At 40.3% G+C, this 21,189-nt stretch overlaps 1 protein-coding gene across 3 annotated transcripts in view; it reads right to left on the minus strand.

Annotated features, from left to right (window-relative positions):
• The window catches only part of LOC6727635 (protein tincar), a 62,616-nt gene that overhangs the window by 30,617 nt on the left and 10,810 nt on the right, over positions 1-21,189 (minus strand). For 2 of the 3 annotated variants that reach the window (XM_016175511.3, XM_016175510.3), the window contains exon 3: positions 7,040-7,124. The exons of the other annotated variant lie outside the window; for it this stretch is intronic. The gene's annotated coding sequence lies outside the window, so the exon portion shown is untranslated. The remainder of the gene's footprint in view (positions 1-7,039; positions 7,125-21,189) is intronic. 3 annotated transcript variants of the gene reach the window in all.

Here is a 21,189-nt window from a genome sequence, read left to right on the forward strand (position 1 = left end):
TAGTGGCTGGGAAAATACAACTTTTGCCGGCGCACAACAGGCAAAAAATAAAAGACGCACACAGCCAAAGTTGGCTAAATTGTGGATAAAAATGCATTATTCATTTAAGGCGACCTCTGGCCTCTCTTTCTTAGCACATCGCTCTGTTTCTTTCGTTTGTGCAGTCCGTCTCTTTTGCTCTTCATAACTCATACTAACCATTAGTCAAGCGTAAAATGCTAAACTGAAATTTTGTGTTCAACAAATGTTGACAGCTAACGCAGACAACTCCGCCTCTCTGGAGGGGATTTCCCCCTTCGCCGACCGATTTTTCCACGGTTTTCCCCGCCGATTTCCCCGCATTTTCCCACCACCTCCATTAGGCGCCGCCCTTGACAGCTGGTGGCGATGGAAGCGATGGAAGCTCTGCGACAAAGTGACGCAAAGTTTAATTGAAATTCTAAAAGGAATTTGCACAAAACTCCGGCGGATAAGCGCAGGAGTGAGGAAAACACCAGCGGACTGACTTTCCGCAACTCGAAATTAGTTTTACATATTATTAGGTATATTGAAAATAAAGCTAAAAGTTTGCTCCACAGCCAGATGGAAAGCGGCGAAATGCAAAGAAATCATAAAACATGATTTCAGAAGTGCTTAGAAAAAAAGGACTATGAAAACTTTTTAATTAGTGTGTATAATTATTTACACTTTCTGAAAGAATAAATAAAACGTGATGTTTACAATTAATTGTAAAGTTAATGTTTTAGTTCACAAAAAAAGGTAATTTATTATATGAATCTGTACACAAACAAAGAAAAAAAACTTGTTGATTTTTACTTTTGTTGTTTCAAATGGAAATTAGGCTCCATAAATATAACTTTTTAAGTTAGTAATTATAATTTGAAAGCATAAAAGATTTTCAAGAGTTGATTTCATAACCTTTACATTTTTTGAATAAAGTCATGTAGGAAGCACTTCAAGTGCTTGTATTTCCAAATATAGAAAATATATTTTTCTAAGCTTTATGGACCCATGCTTTTTATGCTCCCTCAACTTGCAGTAGAAAACTCCGCAGAAAGCCAGCTCGAATTCCCTTTGATTCATCAGCCACTTTTGGGTACTCGGCTGGTTAAGTTGCAGGTCGAAAGCCACTTGAAGAATGAAGAATGAAATTTCCATTTGGCCTTATGAAAATTAAATGAAGCCAAAGCTCCGAAATTCCAAATTCCGAACCTACAGAAAGTGAATGGTGAATGGGGGGCAGGAATGGGGGTCAGTGTTTCCAGGGTGAGAAAAGTCAAGTGCCACAAACATTTAGGTTTCAGGGAGTTAAGTGGGCGTGCTTCTCATATGGCGCAAGCTGTTCATAATTTGTTTCCCCGGGAAAACTCCCAGTAAACAGAAGGAACATTTTTCAATTTTTTTCCCCAGTCGTTCTTGTTTATTTGCCGTTGGGCTTGACTCTGCTGTCTTTCTCGTTTTTGTCCTGCCTCTGCAGTGTTTTTTGAAGTTTATTACATCTAACTTTCTTTGGTCGCAAGCTAAAGATTTCCCAATTGAAGCTGACAAATTTAATGTCGAGATAAGAAAATGTATAAGTGACACACACGCACACTGGCGAAATGCGAGCAGCTACCAGCTAGCTACCAAAAAAGTGGATAAAAAGCTGCCTAGGAAAAGTTCGGGGAGGCACATCTCCTGGTAACATGAAACTTTCTACTTTTTTGCGGGGGAGTGTCCGGGTTTAGAATCACAGCTGGCAGTTGAATATAACACTTATCACCCAAAAATGGGGCTGGAAAGAGAGGAGATGGCCTCTATAAAAGTGGGTTTATAGATATGCGATCTTTGCTTTTTATTGGCTTTCATGGGTTGCGAGGAAGGTGGAAAGCTCGGCTGTCGTTTGTAGTTTTCCTACTCAACTTAATCCTTTCTTATTGAAAACCGTAAACGAGGAAAAAGGAGTGGCCCAGGCCAGGCCTCCCAGGAGATAAATCTTTATGTGTCTGAATGGCTGGGTTGGTTGGCACGTGCGGCTTGAAAGGCAGTTTACAGCTGCTTGTGGGCCGGGAAAATGCCTGGTAACGCTTTAGACCAATTCGCAGTTGAGCAAATTTATGACTTGATTACAATACGCATACGCCCCGTGGCCGCTGACAAAGGGAGCGAGTCGGAAAAACGGCGGATGGCCGGGAAATTAAGCGGGAAAAACTTGTGTGTGCCCCGGCTGGTCTAAGGCAAATGGCAAATAATGTAATAATATGACAGAAGAAAAGAAGCCCGATAATGCACACAGTAAGAGCAACAACAACAAAAGCTTGCAAAAAGCGAGCCAGAATAATGTCGGAAATGGGGGCGTGGCTGTGTAAATTGTGGTGACAACAATTCAATTTAACGCCCCACTGAACTCAGTACTCGGTGGATTCTCTGGCTTTTGTTTTCACTCTACCATTTTGCTGCCACTTTTTGTTCAGCACTGCGTTTTCTATAAAACTTAATTTATATTTAATTCAATTTATTACGATTTCTTTTGTCTGCCGGACAGCAAGAGTTTGCTTTTAATATATTTAATTGAAGTAAAAAGCAGTTGAAAAGCAAAAACCATATATATATTTTATAATGTCCAGTCTGGTTACCTGTCAAGTTTTAATATGACAACCAAGCGAGATTGATTGATGGTTTGATTGATGAATGACTGGCGGGCTGGCTTAAGGAAATTAAAAGTGCCAGACGGCACTTGAGTTGCTGTCAGTATATTTAAAAAAACACAAAGAAATCTCAGAAATAAATTTAGAATAAGAAAAAATACATATTCTAGAAAATAGGGTTAAAAATAGACTTAAATTTGATATAACCTATCTATTCAATTTTCTGCACTCCTCAAACTTAATCTGCTTAGCTTAGGTGCCTATATTGTGCTGACATAACGAAATGAAAAATTATTTCGGCAGCAAATGAAGAAATTTTTCATTCTATTGAATTACAATTCCATTGCCTTCAATGGCATGTGTTGTCCTGATATCCCTGTGTGCCTCTCTGTTTTGGCACCCATGTGCTCCTTTCAAATGCACACACACACATTTACAGTATCAGTCATAAGTATATATACGTTTACCCAAAAAGAATACAAAAGCGCACAAGGACACACATAGAAGTCAAATCTAATAATCAGCTTGCCACCTAACGAATGTGAAAATGCTGATGGTGAAAACTCGTGGCGAGGGGGGGAGAGCGGGGTAATGCGGAGAAAAATTAGGAAGGGGAAAATGCGGTTACTGCTGGCGGTGACATTTGAATTTTTGGCCATTTTAGCGCAAATTTCTTTATTTTTTTGCTCGTGCTATTTGTTTCTGTGCTACCCAACTCATGATTGTTTGGTTTGGTTTGGTTCGGTGGGGTTTCTTTCGTTTCTTTCAGGTTTTTGTGCTCTTTTGCCGGAAAATAACGTGACATGCATAAATAATTGACTTTTCACAAAATGCGCCATGGCAGCGGCAAACAAACAAAGGCACCAGGAGCAAAAACAACAAGCACGTGGAGGAAGCGGAAATGAAATATGGCGGAATGGTAAAAATGGCGAACTAGTGAATGCCAAAATGGCGGCGGCCATATTGTATTCGAAAGCGGTAGAGAGAAAGCGAGATAGCACATCCAAAGTGCCATAAAATATTTATTTGCAACCTAAAAGCAGCTGCCACATGACGAAGGAAAACCAGATGAACGAGATATAAGAAAAGGACCAAGGAAGTGGAGAGCCACGGAATCAGGAAAATCTATTTAAAAATCAGTCCGCGAGCGTATCCTTGCGGCTTGGCTAAAAGGCCGTGAAAAGCAAATATGCCCGCTGATTGACAATTAATCAACTAAATTGAACTGTTATTGTTGGCATCTATGCCATCTAGACAAACAAAGTATCCGTATGGAATGTACACAGTATGAATTTATTCAAATGGACAAATCAATTTGCCAAAATGAAAGCCAAACAAACGGCAAACGGAGTGGAAAAGGGAAAATATCAATGGCTTGAAAAGTAAACTCGAAACTAAAAGCATAAATATTTAGACAGAATCTATTTTATACAAATAAACCGAGCGACCAATTGTTGGCTAAACCTTTTACAACATTGTTGAGTGACCACTTGCCAACAGATTTCTGGGGTATGTGCGACTGTTTCGAATTTGGGAACATGCAGACAAATACAAAGTTAAGGTAGCAGTTTTATTTCACAAATAAACATTGGAAACAGAAGTAACTCATGGAAACCGCCATAAATTCATCGCTTAAAAATATTTCTGGTAGTAACCCGAATTAAAATGGGCATCCGACGAGGCAGCCCTATATTTTAGTGCACTTTTTTCCTGCAATTTGTCGCAAACTTTTTTTTTCAGCCCCAAAACCACCGACTTTTCTCTGTCCGCTTCTGGTCTTTATGGCCAATTTATAAACTCGGCTTCGCTGCGAAAGTGACCGAACAAATTCTTTTACTTCTTTTGTGCCATAATAATTTATAAGCCATTTTTACGAAACTGTTGCTGTTTTCTGGCACTTCTGCAAGAAACTTACATGGGCCAATGGATGGCACTCTTCGAATGGTCAATTTGCTGGCGACCATTTGGAATTATTAATGGGCGGCTTTGTTCGGTCTTTTCCGAGTTTTCCTGGGCTGGCTGGAGTTGGGGAGTAAATTCAATTTTGGTTAAAATGTTTTCAATGTAACTGCTTGCCTGCCTCGAGTCCTGTAATTGCATATGTGGTTGTGTGGTGACATATGCCAAAAATGTGACTGCAATTCAGGACTGCCTGGAAACGGGACACGAACATTTTCGGGGGACACAGGACTCGGATTCTTGGCTGTCTGCGTATTGTCCTTTCTGTGTTTGCCCTGTTGTGCTGTGTACTTTATGACTTGTAGTCACTCGAGATCCCCATCGCCTCCGCCCACGTAGTCTAGCTTCTGCCTTTTTTTTTTGCAGCATTTCAAAAGTTTTTCCAGTGAGATTGCAAGCAAACATTCGCAACATTGTTGTAGTTGCTGCAGCGGTGGTTGCTGTTGCTATTTGGGTTTTTAGCATGCGACGCCATTTGTGGCACAGTCTGCCAAAGTTCCAACCGTTCCCCCCCTTCTGCTTTCCCCTTTCTAGGAAACTACGCACGTTGAAAGGAAAAGCTACAAGACACAATGCTATAGCCGACTATCAGATACCCGTTACTTAGCTAGTGTGAATGCGAACGCGAAATTTCTTAATTTTTCTGGGATACCGATTAATATTGGGGAATAAAAAGAGAAGGAATTTTAAAATTGGGGACAGTCGGCGGAACATAATTGATCCTCAGCAATAAATATACTTTATATAGTCGGAAACGCTTAATTCTGCCTGTTACATACTTTTCAACAAATCTAGCATACCCTTTTACTTAGAGTAACGGGTATAAAAAGCAAAGCAGCAAGAACCCAAAAACCCAATAGCACTTTTTTACCCGCTCTTCAAGTAGAAATGGAACTAAAAGGGATCTAGAATTCTGGGACTACAGCCATACTATCCTACATCCTCCTCCTCCTCCTTCAATCCTGCGTGTTCGAAAGTCCTTCTGTGTGTGTGTGTGTGTGTGAGCAGGCGTCCTTAAGTGTTGAACGCGCATTGTTGCTGTCTCTGTTTCTATTGTTACTTGCTCATACCCTATTAAAAACAAACAGGGTGCATATAATGCCAAAGATTATTCAGAGTTTCGAGAATTCAGAAATTAAGCCCTTTGTAAAGCTAACACTTTGGGAAACCATATAAAATTTAGTATAGCTTTATTTGATTTTTAAATTTGTAGTTCTTTAGAACTTAAAATTTGCTTAATTAAGGAATATATAAAAATTACCCAAGAAACCTGATAAATTGACCATTTCCTGACTAACAAGACCACTTTTCTAATCCCTCTAAGTGCACTTTCCAGGGAATTAAGCAGGTCTCAAAGTTTTGACCAACCTTTTACACTTATTTGCTGTGCTAGCCAGTGCCTTCCGTTTTCTTTTTTCGCCCCCAACTTCGACAGGGAGAGGTGGAAAATGTGCCAACCTTTCCAAGTTTTTCTTTGCTTCTTGGGGGGGTATGGAAAGGGAAAAGGAAATTTTTTGCCTTCGCTTCACCGCTTTGTTTACGACCAAATCCAAAACAATGGCATTTTTGCACATGAGCGCATTTAAGCCAAGTTCTGCTGCCTGTCGATGTGGTTCTTGTTGTTCTTCTTGTTGTTGTTGCTCTTACACTTAAACTAAACTTTTCAACTGCTATTTTCTGATGCTCCTTCCGTGTGACTAAGAGTCTTCCTGGTCTCGACTTGTGCTGCATATTTAATCCTTTTCCCAGGGCTTTCTGCCCCCTTCTGGCCAGATGTGAATTATTACGGACATCTTTCCGGCTCAAACCCAAGGATATCTGGGCCAGCTAGGCAGGCGAACGAGCAGTTTTGCTCCTTTGGAATCGCAATTGCCCGAATCATGCGACTCATTGGCTTGCCATTGCCATTTTTTCCCTGCACTTTTCCCCAGCTCATCTTTGTTTGCCGTTCGCATTAGTAATACAAATTAGTAATAAAAAAAAATAGTAATAACAAACGGGAAAAGTTCAACAAACTGCATTTAAATGGAGCAAAAATGGAAAAGAAAAACCGAAACCTACAATTACTCGTGGGAAAAAAACTGATTGAACTGCGATTATGGCGCAGCCAATTTTTATTGCTTACTTAATGTTTCTAAAAAAGAAGTGTAAAATACATATTCACTGCTAAGTTTAGTTGAATTTTAAATTCACTTCTAAGATACCCAATATCCATATATTCCACTCTTTAAAATCGATACAATTTATAGCCTATACCGAATAGTGTGCAAACAAATCAAAATGGACTACCATAAATTTCATTAGCCTGCATATTTCGAAATATTTACACACCGTATAGACTTAATTGAGTTTATGGCAAATGAAATTTTATTGCAAAATGCAATTTATGGAAAAATGCGAAATGCATTGCAAATAAAGCAAGTGGACATTTTCCGGAATAAAAATCAACTCACCATCGATATTAATTGGCGGAACCGTAACGCACTTTTGCCTCAAAGTTGGTTCCGATTGGTTGGCTTCAATTTGTTGTAGTCGATGCTGCGAAAAAAGGGAGGAAAAACAACCGAAATGGAAATATAAATAAATTGATTTATGACGGCCACAGGAAATCGATGAATCAAATGCGCGGTTAAGCAATAAAGCCAATAGACCTTTCCCTTAAAAAATTGTCGGGCTGAGCGTTTATCTTCCGAAGGATTATTATGATGAAGATTAATATAAAGATATTAATATAAGACAATATTTTATTTTACTTATACAACATATAAAATATTTCCCTAGATAGTTAACTTTTACCTTATAATCTCAAATTTCCGTCTCAGCCATTTATAGCTTCATTTTGTGTGTTTATTGACTTTATCGAGTGTCAAAAATAGCATCATAATCAGCAGATCCAATAAAAATACAAACAGAAAGCAGTAAAATAATACAAACAAAATATCCAGCTATTTCTCGAAGGAAGAAAGGACAAAACAATATCAGGCACTAAATCAAAAAATAGCAAAAATGTCTGCAAACATTATGAAATCAACAAAGCTCAGCCACAGCGGGCTCCCCAAGATGAAAAGGAAAAACTTTGGTGGAGCATTCGGGGGAACATTTTTCCAAGTATACTTATGTCATATTACTGACGATGATGGCAAATGAACCACGAATATTGAGGGGGGGCATGAAAAACAGTGGAGTGGGCTGGGGTCCGTCAGTCAGCAATTTCATCAGCTTAAACTGATGACAGTTGAAAAATGTGCTTCCACTTGACTCCGGTTTTTTTTTTTTTGCATTTTTTCTTGGCTGTTTTTGTATATATTTAAAAATACATAAAATGGCGGGTGACATTTGACGGAGGCAAAAACTCGATAACAGAAAGCACACGATGAAAAGTTTCCAGTAATGTTGTTTACATCGCAAGATGGTTTTCCATGAAACTTAATGGTCTTAATAAAGTTATAAGTATATTGAGCATATTTAGAATATATAAATGCCTAATTTAAATTAAAAATAATGCTTAATTTATTTATTAACCAAGATCTACAAGCACTTTCCTAATAGCATATTGTTTTTTGCTGCTTATAATCAATTTTTCCATTTTATATACAAGCTGGCATTTTTTCTTCCCGTGTAGAAATGCTGTCAATGCCTCATTTTGTTGTTGGCTAAGGAGAAAGGCAGGCGAACGGAGGCAGCTGGCTCACATTTCGCAAAGTGTGGCGCCTCAGCCGTATGCAAATGACGTGCGCGGCCTTTGAGCAGTGCTTTTTTGTGGAAGCGTCCTGCCGAAAATCAAACAGTAAATCGAAACCATTGCCGCAGGTGTCCTTGTGACATTCAAGCCGCAAAGTGTCGGGCATTTCAAACGACAAATCGGCCGCACACGTTGTCAAATATGCCACCTCAGTGGCTTGTCACACTGGAACAGCCAGCTGAAGGACCCACCTCCCCAACCCAGCACATCCAGCACACACACACTTGCAACATACAACATACAACACCACACCGCAAGTGGGAAAGTTCTCCAACCCGGAAACTTTCCACACGCCAGAACAATTTGTTTCGCTTCGAAGGCAAATCCTTCGACTGGTGTTTTCCTCTGCATAACAAATATTGCCTGTAATTTAATTAATCTCCCACCAAAGTATTAAAGTTTGACCCGAAGCGAATGCTGGTGGTGGGGATTACCACAGTAAACTTTCACAGCTGAAAAACTATTCTTGATTTTCACAATAAAGTCAGAGAAACGCAGTGAATATTGAAGATTAAAGTCACACAACATATTTTATAGAACTAAAGACTTCTTAAAATTTTAAATTTCCCTTACGTGACTTCAATTATGGTTTTCCTTAGGTAGTCTTTACTGTTCCCGCATGAATTTTGGATATCAATTAAATGCAAAACACAAACAAAAAGCGATGGGCAGTGGGAGGGGGGCCCAAAATCTATTAGGACACCATCCAAAAAGTTTGGCCAATTCAGGCACGCACTTTGATTAATTTTAAGACAATAATCATAAAGGAGGTTCGGTCTATCCCATCGCCCCGTCACTCTCTAGCTCTCCGCGGCCATCTCTGTCGCACTCATCTTAATGTGTTTACGTGCCTGCGAGAATATCTATAGCATACTTATCCGGGTTCTCGTTCATAGAGAACCCAGGCACGTCCTTTCTCGCCATCATGCTCTTCTCTCTGTCTATCCGCCGCCGAAGAACGAGGTTTTCTCTTTTCCGGGTTAGTTAATTTCGACGCCTCGCGGGCAGGAACTTTAAGTCGATGGAAAACTTAATCAAACTTCCTTACGGCAACCGTAGTGCGAGCTCCTTGTCCTGCAGCTGCAAAAGTTTCTCTCTCGGTTCAGTTTGCTTTTGGCCGAAAAGAGTTTTCGGCACGCAACACTACGGCCAATGGCTTCGTTAACTCGTTTGAGAATTCCCTGCCCGTCGCCGCCTTTCTCCGCTTTCACCTGGCCGGCCAAACGGTTTGCGTGTTCGGATGTTATTTATAATATGCTAAGCTCGCTGCTCGCATCCTCCTTTTGGCCTCGACTGCAGCTAACCGGAAGCCTTCAACTTGACCAAGGAAAAAATATTCAGTACTTCAAGATATGACACTGGAAAAAATACTGCACATGTTCTTCAAATGTTCTTTATAACGATAAAGAATACAATTAATACATGGCTTTATTCTTCAGCTATAAAGTAATAGCTTGATAGCCTTTAAAAATGCACAAGCTTTGATTTAATTGTTAATTAGATTATATAAAATTTTGTTCCGTGGTTTTATAGCTTTTCCTGCTTTTTTCAATGGGTTTTGCCTTTGTGGCGTTTAACTTTTAATTGGGTTTCAGTTTTGGCTTAGTTAATGGCGAAATGTTGCTGTTGTTGGTCTGTGCAAAATATTAGCGCATAATTTCCACAATTACTTCCACTGACTGACCACTGGAAACACCCATCTTTCAGCCCTTAATCATTTGCATATTTCATTAGAGTTTCACCGTTTCATTTTGTGTACCTTTGAATATTTATCTGCTTGAGTTAAGAAAGTTTGGTTTATAACTTGCCTAACTTTATTATACGCAACCAGAAAATCCCGACATAAATTAAGATTAGATTCTTTTGGGTTTCCTTGCGCACATTAGGGGTCATTCGATCACTTACCACCGCAAATTCCAAAGAATAATTTCCATATTAGGTTCATTGAATTGGATTAAAAGGAAACCGTAAGGTGGTGGGAGCATCTAGGATGCGATCAAAAAAATCGATGAAATTCCTCAACCGGCTTAACCAAAAATTTCTCGACAAGCGAAATGCCAAACGCCTTCCTCGAGTCATGCCCCCAAAAAATTGGGAATCTAACCCCTGGCAAATTCCCACCCACACCATCCATGTAAGCACATTCAGCGCCATCAACAATTTATCACAGCAAACTGAACGAAATCTCATTTGCAAAAGCAGTTAGGGGGAAAAAGTTTACCAATGTTCAGAGCTTGTCAAACTGTTCAACACGGGCCACGGAAAAGTGAGGAGGAAAAACCCCAAACAAAAAAAAAAAAAGTAGAAAATAAAACATGACCAGACGGAAGCTGCGACAAAGCAAATTTATGTTTTCGGGCAAAAAAAAAAGTGGGGAAAGCGGGAAAAGCGAAAGGAAATGCGTGCAAAAGGGTTCTGTGCTGCGGAGTCTGGAAAGTTGAGGGAAATAAATAAGGAAATAATGTTTAACTTTCGCCGGGGCAAGGAGCAATCAAATGCTACAAGCTGTGCCTGGGGAGATTTTCACCATCTCCTTCGACTCATTTATCAAAATCAGTCGGAGAAATAAAGAAATATGCGACTCGAGTCGGGCAATTTACAATGCTGATCCCAATATGATTGCCGAGCGGAACACCAACTAGAAAGAGTGCGACACGAAAGTCCTTCGTTTCCATGTCCTTTGTCCTGTGGCATTAAAAATGAAAAATATCCCATCAGTAGTGAAAAGCAAAGGAAAGAACAAAGGCAAAGTCAACAAGCAACTGAGTGGTTGCAGCAGCCACTTGCTCGCTGGCAAGGGAATGTGTCACCTTGCACCATCATCCTGCACCATCAATGAATCCACCTCCCTCTGCTTTTTGGCCACTGGCAAAATTGTTGCAGGAAATTTACGCAAACATTTGGTCGTGGCAATCTGCAGACTTTATGGGTGGTTCCCGGGTGGCTCAACTTTTTCCTTCGTCCTGCCAGGACATGGGTGTGTGTGTGAACCGAGTCTTTGTCTCAGTCTGGTTAATGGCGCAAAAGGACTTTAAACTTTTTTATTGTCAAAGCTGCAAAAGTTTTGTCGCCGCTTGTGCGAATTCTACAATTTATTGGAGAATTATACAAAGGAAAGATTGAAATCTATGACAAAATTATTGGTATTCTAGATAAAGTTTGAGTGTGCGAATAATTGGTTATGATTTACATTTTTGAGTATTGAACAAAAGTTGATTCAAAGATTTAAAATTATGGGGAAATTCTTAATAAGCCTGCGCCACCACTAACAACTCATTAGTTTGCACTTGCAATTTTTCAATCCAACCTGCAACAAAGAAACGCGAAACCTTGGTGGCGGTGGCATGTCAAGTACGGAATTCCTTTAGAGCTCCAGGATTCGAGCGCATTGCAAATGATAAATTTTGCATTTTCCTGTGGGGCGTCTTTCGTTTTTCGGGGAGTGCGTTTCTTTGTTGTCTGGCACGTGGCATTAAGTTCTTGATAGCACAGATTAGGGATTTTGGTAACGAATAGCTATATATATAAATATATAGATGGTGTGGCATGTAAATAAGTTGTAAGATTTTGCCGTCAGAACTAACGACCTGATCCTTCGTCACTTATAATTTATGGCCATTTGGATGACGGCATCAAGGAGTCAGTTAACTTTGAGTGAACCCGATTCGCTGGCAAATCTCTCGCAAGCAATTTGCCCAAAAGAGATTTCTCCATCCGTCATTACTATCCACACCTGGCATTTGTGCGGTGGGTGCTAAAAACAAATGAAACGGTTGCCATTGCCCACTTCATTAGCATTTCGTGCTGTCACGTGCCGAAAAATGTCTGCCTCTGTTTGCCGTCCCACATGGCACTTCCGTTTCCGGCCATTAGGGCAGGATTGTAAATCAAATTGCTGGCAACCCTTTTCTCGGGTCAAGACATTCTATTAGTTGGCCATTTTCACGCCCCGTACGGGTGCTGAACAAATGAACCTTTAAACTAAGCCCACCAAGGTTATCCCGCTCACATCGGCACCTTCAAACACACTCGCACCTTTCACACACAGCTGTTACGCAGGACACACCTCCCCCAAAAGCAAAAAAAATATCATGCCTCACCAGCACTCCCGTGAACTCTGGAATGTCCTGTGACTAGGCGAACGCATTCAAACATCAATAAATTAAAGGTACAAATGTAATTTCGTTTCCTGACAACGAGGGGTAGAAAATCCGTAAAAACGTAGTAGGAAATAATGGGAAATTCGGCAAAGACGAAGCTTGAATGTCCTACAAAATCCATTCGAGCAACCTAATTTATAACTTAATATTTTTATTAATAAAACAATTTTATTCAATCTTAGATATAATATATAACTTAATAAAAATAAATACTGAATTTACTTCTTCAAGAAAAAACAACAACATATTCCTTTCTTCTTACTAATTTAATCATTTTAACAAGTTTAAAAGAAATATTTTTTATGATCAAGAGTAGCCCCTCTAAACTCTTGTTGCCAGTAGAGAAGAGCATCGGAAAATTAGGAAATAAAAAGCAGAAAGGCAGAAAAATAAATAAATATATATTTCCTCCCCGCTTTTGGCAGGACATAGATTAGGGTGCTGCCATGACGATGGCTGGAAATGAGACTCCCCCCGACCGGGTCACGTCCTAATGTCCATGTCCTACTCCCCCAGTCGATACTCCACGGAATGGGTCGTTCCACCCACACCACCACCTAATGTCAGTTTCAGCCTGGGGCAATATTTTAGCCATTTTATGACACGCATTGCTCATATGCGTCCACCTCTCACCTTTCTGGCCAAGTAAATTGCAATTTTCAGTCGGCAGTTGTTATAATGCGGCAGGGCACTTTCAATCTGGTATTCTGTTGTTGGTTTACACCTCATCGTCAACTGCCCATCATCATCATCCACAGAAACCGTGTTGCTAAAAGGGCTGGACATCGACACATTAGGGGAGTGTGAAATCCCCACAGGTGGATGAAAAGCGAAGGATAAACGGAGGACCCCTCGAAAAACTGGGCAGCTGCAAAAGGAGTGTGGAGTAATGCGAATCGAAGCACTCGCATGACAACTCGCAGACCAGACCCCTTCGGAATCCAGTGTGTTTGTGCCGTATCCATTACCTCGCCGAATGGCAAGACTCCCTTCAGCCGAGTGAAATTAATGGGTCGGAAAGTGTTGAGATTAATCATGGCCGTCGCCCTGGTCGCGGAAGTAGCTGGGTCCCCCATTTATGTATATCCTGCAACCTCGGTCCTTTTGCTCCAGCCCGCTGCATTTGCTCATTAAGATGTGACGCAATCTGGGCAACTTTATCATGCGGCCGAAAAACTTAAAGCCCCCAACAAATGGAGCTGCTCCTGCCAGTAAATGGAAATTCAGGACGTGAAAATGTAGGTGGGGCAGGGCATTCAGCTGCGTTTTTATGCTGGCGGAGGACAGGTGTACGCATGGGGTAGCCTGAGCACCTGGTAAATGAGACTTAAAGCCAGCATTGTGCATAAAGGCAGCCCTAAAAGGGCCAACAAATTGGTAACGAATTGTAGGTGCCCTGTACCTTAAAGTAACGTTACAATTCTAAACTGCATTTATTTTTCAACCGATGAGAGTATCATACAATAGACCCCCTCAAATGGTCTGAAATTCTCAGTCTACTTATCTCTAATTATACTTAAATCCGCACTCCAACATTTTTCAGGGAATTCGAGTAGCTAAATATAAAACGCATAAAACAAAACTAGAAATGTAGAACTGGTTTAGGGGAATAGTAAGTAGAGGAGACAGATAAACAGACCAACAGTCGGCATAGAAACATAAATTAAGCAGAAATCTAAGGCAATGAGGGCAGGACTTCAAGGGAGGAATTCAAGGAGCTGCAGGATCTGGACTAGAGCACAAATTTGAAAAACTTATGTGCGGGTATGTGGGACGAAAAAAGCAGGCGGACAGAATCACAAAAATGTTTTAGGCAACTTCCGACACGGCCACTCGGGCAATCTGCACTAGAGAACTTCGAGGAGAAGTCAGAGGATGAAGCGGAGAATGTGAGAGTGTGCCACCCACGACGAGGTGGCAAAGTAAGCAGAGATAAAGCCGGAAGCCCCCGACTTCATCATTAAACATAGTCACAAAGTGTTGGGAGTGGGGCTAAAAAGCAAATATCACACTGCCTCAAATGAGGTGAGGTGCTGTGCGGGGAGGCACCACAAAAGTTCACTAACTGACACACATAGATAGCATAGTCACACTACCCACTAATACAAACACAAACATTCCTTCGAGATAGCAACATTTATTGAAATAATGATATCTGTGATACCTGGGGAATGGGGTCAAGTCAATAGGGAAATGCTCGATTCGGAAAATGAGTAAAATTCCCAATAAATGGTGTGAAGTACGTAAAGTTCTAACAACTTTAATTCTTTAATGATGATTATAAAAACTCTCTTGGAAAATAAAGAAAATTACATTATCCACTGAAATGCAAACACAATGCTTCAGTGTGTAAATAACATCTGTTGAAACATTTACCATTGTGTTTATTGTGTATTTTGCTCTTTTTTACAACAAATTATTGATAAAAGCTATGGAAACGCGAGTTTTATTTTAAGCCATCATAATTAATTATGACAGCAGCACCTGAATACATTTTTTACTAATTTGTAACTCACTCATGAAGACTAAAAACCGACATTATCAGATACCATAAATCCCAAAATCGAAGGCCAAAAACCGTAGTTTGTATTTCATTTTGGTGTCATTTTTTAACATTTTCGTCTTACCAATCTCTTTCGCTTTGCACTCGTTTGTCACTCGATTCGAGCCCAGAGTGCAAAATGATAAATTTCCAGCGACAGTACAGGAGGACGCAGGACACTCTTGGAACCTGGACGACCCCAGGATCTCCGGCCACTCATCCGTCTTTTCTCATTTGCACTCGAGGCGATTCAAGTGGCACACTGGGCTCCACTGTGGGCTCCCACATTTTGGAGGGGTTTTTGTGTTTTATGGCCTGGCCACTTGAAGTGATATTTCCTCAATTGATAGCAGCCGGAGGATGAGTCAGTTCCGGAGGATAGCAGGCGGTACATTCGTTGCGGTTATCAACAAAGATTTTCAAACTGCTCCGACGTCGCTACCTTGACAGGCATTCCCATTCCTCCGGGGACTCCGGACCTCCCCGGCCAAACACGTACTTCTCAGCGTCTGTCAAACAGAAATGAAGGAAACAGACAGCAGCCGGAGGAGGAACCACATTCCACATCCGTGGGAGGTTGGTTGGAAAATTGGAAATAAAAACAGTCAGCCGGACGGGGAAGAGCGGGACTCTTCCGTCAGGCACTCTATTTATTGGCAAAATGACGGCTTTGCGCCGGCACTTCGTTAAAAGTCTATTTAAAAAGTTTCGACACTTGTCTAAAGGTTGATAACAATGATGCTCAATACTTTTTTCAGACACTGTACATTTGAAACCATTTTTAATTGCATTTTTGCTTTCACCTGTAACCTGAAATATGATGCATTCCCTAAGGCATTTTAATGGTTGTCGGCAAAAGGAAGGAAGAAAACTTATAAATATTTCTAATAATTCATTTTTAAATGGTATAACTGTCTTCGATAAAATGTTTTATGCGCTTGAATTGTTCAGAACTCTTTTAAACATTTTAAATACCATATAGCTTAGCAAAAGCCTCCAAAGAATGATTCCCCTGCCATTCCCTCGTCTGTTATTGGTATCGATTTTTGGTTTAGTTTGGTTTTGGCTGGTTTCTCTCACCAATTTCGGTGTGTATAGTCGGAAACTAAAGTTTTTCTTTTATCTGCTTCTGGGCTGTTTTCGGGGGAGGGGGGTTCAGATGGAAGGGAAATAGAGACAGAACTGTCAAACAATACGACGGCGAGTGGCGTTGGAATAACACTGGCAAATGCAGTTGGGATTTGGGGAGTGCCGTGGAGAAAGGCGATGAGGGGGTGGTGAAAACGGGCGGTCTTCTGTATTCTCAGTGGGTGGGGAAAGTCTGCTCGGAAAACACCAACTGCGCGACAGTTCAAGTTGAAGTGCCCCCCCTGTACAGCAGTAGTAATTTTCGTAAATCTGAACGACAACGGCACGACAAACTGCAAAATGCGAGCTGAACTCGGAATAGATGTACTCAGAGATAGCTAAGCCTCTTGCCTCCATTCAACGTCCTCATCCCCCATTGCAGAAGGACCTTCCCCTTCGAGGCTCGGCAATTTCAAGTTTAGTTTTCGGTGTTCATTCATTTTAATGAAGGAAATTTTATTTGGTCAAGTGAAACTGAAGTGGAATCACTTCATCAAACGTTGATAAGAGCAAGGGGGCTTGAATAAGAGAACGAGAAAATGGCAATGCAAAATTGAAGGCAGACACAATTATTTAAGTATTTCGAATTTTCACATTTTTACAGAGTTTCTATGTCATTTGAAAAACGGTAAACAAAGTGAAAGTTTCAAGGGTCATACAAAAGATATTAATTCGATTGACACCTAGGACTGTCACTGAAATTAACACATCTTCAAGGAGTTTAGTTTTTGTTCCAGTGATTCGACGAGGTCGTTTCCAGACAGTAGCAGGTAGTGGAATAATTTATGGCAATTATTTTGACACGGACAATGATGAGAGGTCGTTCCAGACCCGACCGCCCTAAGCCGCAGATTGTAATCTTCGAGGGTCCTGCGCAGGATACAGACTTAAGCACTTTCGATTAACGCAGAGCCCAACAACCAAAGCAAACAAATTGCGAAAAGGCCATTATGGCCACAAAAGGATCACGTCAGCCTACCTGCGTGAGTCAGAGTGCAAAGAAGAGATATAGGGATATGCATACATGTGCAACTCGAAGTTCAGGGGAAGATCGCAAACAAGGACAGGACAGCAGGTGTGCCACAGCCAAGGAAATCAGTTAAGGCAACGGACACAAAAGCCAGGGAAAGGAGCAGATATACCTGCACTGAGGAATATCTGTATATCAAGCTAGAAAGCCAACGAATTACTACAATTTTGAGTGATCATGTTTCCAAGGATATTAATGATGCTATTATCGAAACCAGATTTTTGTTCTAGATTTAAGCATTAGCTCTTTTCTATACTTAAGATAGAGGAATACTATGTATCTCACAATATAAAGATGGATCTAATAGTAAATTGAAAGCTAGTTAATACTTTTAAAATTCCAATTAAAATATAAATATATATAATATAGAGGATTAGATATTACTGCTCCCCTTTTCTCTCAGTGCCCAGAAACAGAGACCCTAAAGCGCTGATCAGGCTTGGATTTTTGCACCTGCCACTGCTCAAATCAAAGAAGACAGCATATATCGTATAATGTGGCAGACGAGAGCGAAGCGCTCCGATCTCAGGTAACTCGACCGCGATCGCCGACATCTGTTCTTGTTGCAGGTCCCTCAATGATTTGTTTTTTTATGTTTTTTACTTTTTTGGGGCCCAGGGGAGCGGAACTTACTTCGCGAACCAGTCGCTGGCAAACCCGTTTCCTTGTTTGTAGTCTTTTTTTTTTTGCTCGTTTTCGAGGGTAACCCAAATTTTTTGGCGGATACCGTTGGCCATATAATTTTCGGCATTAGCTTTGTTCAAATTAATGGTCAGTCATTCGAAGCAGTTGGAGGTTTCATCTGCGCTTCAGGGGCAGCTGTTAGATTTCAGATGCATCCGAATCGGGAAGATGAAACGTGTTTCCTTTATTTTTGGCAGTTATGCTTACACTAAGCAACAAGGTTGAGATGTTCACAATTGCAGTTGTAGCTTTTACTGAAAATTTGTCATATTATAACCAAAGTTGGGTGATATATATGAATGTATATATACTTGACCCTTGTTACATTGAAATTAATAGCAAATTGTTGTATAAAGTTAATTTAAATATATAGTTTTCCCTGCAGCAGACTTAACCAATTATATACATTCAAGTAACTGCAGAACAGGAACAAGAATGGCGAAAAAAACCCATTAAGCACCAGCAATTAAGCATTCCGCAATTGGCTCAATTGATCAAAGGATGTCTGGGTTTAATGTGATTGCATTTTAAATGGCAATTTGCGATGAAAATTTCAAGAACTTCTGCCATATTAACAGCGATACACGTTTTATTTGCGCGTAATTAAAACTTTTTTTGCCAACCGCAGTGGAGAAAGGGAAATTCATCAGGAGCTTAATCGATTTTTGATTTCTTTGGGCAGGAAACTACGCAGCACACACACACATTCCATCCCTCTTGTTTATGGCTAATGGATTTTATCGATTGCGGTGTATTTTTACTTTTATCAGCCAATTATTAAATCGATAGCAAACTGCCATGGGCGAGTAATTGAGTTGGTTATTACATGCATGCCTTGAACTTGATTGCGGGGTGCGGCCAAGTTGTTGACCCAAAGGGTTGTAGTTGTTTCGAGGGTGGTTTTAGAGCAAGTTTGATTGGATTGAATTGCATGGGATTGGATTGGTTTGGGTACTGAAATTTGGGTCGAAATGCTGACCCACTTGGAGGCAGTGTAAAGGAATTAAGTGGTTGGGTATGGATTACAGGGAGTTCTTTACAGTAATTAGACTTCAATTAGCCAAATTTCACTGCCCATCATCTTTGCTCTCATAACTGAGTATACTTTTCATTGAGGTAATCATCTGATATGCATATCATGAGTCTCCTTTTTGCGTGCAATAAAATGAAATCCCTCACATAAATTATGCTCCATTTAATAAAGCTGCGACTTCAAGAAAAAGTTAAAAGCAGTCCGGAAAGATAAATGCAAAGTCGGTTGTAGTAATTCGGTGGCATTTTAATACTCGACTGTCAACAGGAACGCGAATGATGATGAGGATGATGATGATGGTGATGAGCGCCCTGACGCCAGTAGCCTCGTTGATGAGCAAGACAACCATAAGAAGTATAAAAAAAAGTCACAAAAGTCACGCAACTCGCATTTGAGAAAAAGGATATTCTTGGGCCAGGTTTAAATGGAGGCAACCCAGTCGATAAGTCCAAAGCCGAATGGCATATTTCCCCAGCCACATGTGACGTGACTGGCTTTGTGCCAGCACCAATCTGCACTTGCCATTTATTTTTTTATTCTTTAAGCTTTAAGCAAGTAATTTGCATAAAATGCGCGAAAGACGGAGAAAAACCAGCTCACGCCGAAAGCTAACAAGGATTAAGTAGGGAAAAAAGAGACAGAGAGAGAGAGAGAGAGATAGGGACAGACGGAGGAAAGCCGGCGAAAAATGACTTCAGGCTGCCATGTGGCGATGGGGAAAACTTACGAGCTGCACAAATGAAAATGAATTCGGGGCCAAAAGAATAATAATGAAGAGGTCGAAACGAATACAGGACTTTGGCTCCAGACCGTAGCGAGTAATTAAACGAATTTAAGCGGAATGCCAGATGAAGTGAGAAGAGCGAAATTAAGTGTTAAGGATGCACAGCGCAAAGGAGCAGGAAGTCCTTAAAAGTAGTGAAAATACAAGTAATTTCTGCTAGTGCATCTCGGAAACTACATCTGCTGCAGCAGCCGCAGAAATTTAATGAGTTATAATACAAAAGTTCGTGATGCTTCATTATGGGAACGCAGGCAGCTACAGAGCCGCAACTTCCCCTTAGTCCTTCGTCCTTGCTGCGAACTCCCTACATCCAATCCTCTGCTGAATCCCCTGCGTCTCCTCCTTGGACTGCTTGTGTGTATTCCATTTACCCACATTATGTACTTCATGTACATCAGCGCACCGGATGCACAAATACAGTGCGTATTAGAACTCAAAGCCCAATGGGACCAAGCGGATTAAATTACTTAATTACGAATTAGTTTTCCAAGTTTGTATAACAACCACATTGAGTTATCTGGTAAATTTATATATCGCTTTATAATATTGAACAATTATTTAGTTTCCAGCCTCATGAAATCATTTTGTGGAATTAAGCAAAGCTTAAATCAATCAACACACAATTTCATTGTAGTAACTAAATAGTAATTCTTCAAAATGAAACTAAATCTGAAACTTCAAACTTTACTCATCTTGATTCCATTAATGAATTCTACAAATTTTTATATCTTCGATTAAATATTTCAAAGGATAATTTAACATTATCAAAATTATGTTTAAGAGCTTTAAAGATAAAAATTTCAATTTAAGCCACTCAATAAGATTAAAGCAATTGATGGTTTGTGAATACTTTGCAATTTCTTGTTTAAATTCCTATCAATTATTTTACGACTTTTCCTTATTGTTACGAAACGGACTGTATTCATTCCGCTGCTCGACAGTTAAGTGTGAATGTCTTGAAGAACGCACTGCTTTTGCTTTTCTTGGTCCTCCAAGTCAACGAAGTGCAAGTGCTTAACCCATACCCTGGCATCCTAATTTCCCAGCTATTTTCGTCCTGTTTCCTTTATTTTTTTTTTGGGTAAGCGACGTCGCATTTCATGCAAATGAAGTTAACTTGCATATGCAAATGAGATTTGTTTGTGTGCGCCTTACATTTCACAGCTGCCAAGGAATTTGTGCGTTCGTTTTTCTCGCCCTCCTGGATTATTATTTAATTTTTTTTTTGAGGTGCGCAGTGCGCACACACTTCTGATTTATGACTAATGAATTAATTTTGAATTTGGTTACAATTAACACGAAATTTTAAGCCGTGGCAGCCAAATTCCACATAAGCCTTTACGCCCACACACACATGGCAGAAAGAAATCCTTTCGTTACACACACAGGCATAAATCAACGGCGTGTGGAGCAAATGCGATTAGCATTTTATACCATTTAAACACTGTCGCACACACCACCACATGGAAAACAATGCAAAAAAGCAGCGGGGAAAAGCGG

The sequence above is a fragment of the Drosophila simulans genome, chromosome 3R (genome assembly GCF_016746395.2).
Source record: "Drosophila simulans strain w501 chromosome 3R, Prin_Dsim_3.1, whole genome shotgun sequence".
In the NCBI taxonomy this organism is placed as follows: Eukaryota; Metazoa; Arthropoda; class Insecta; order Diptera; family Drosophilidae; genus Drosophila; species Drosophila simulans.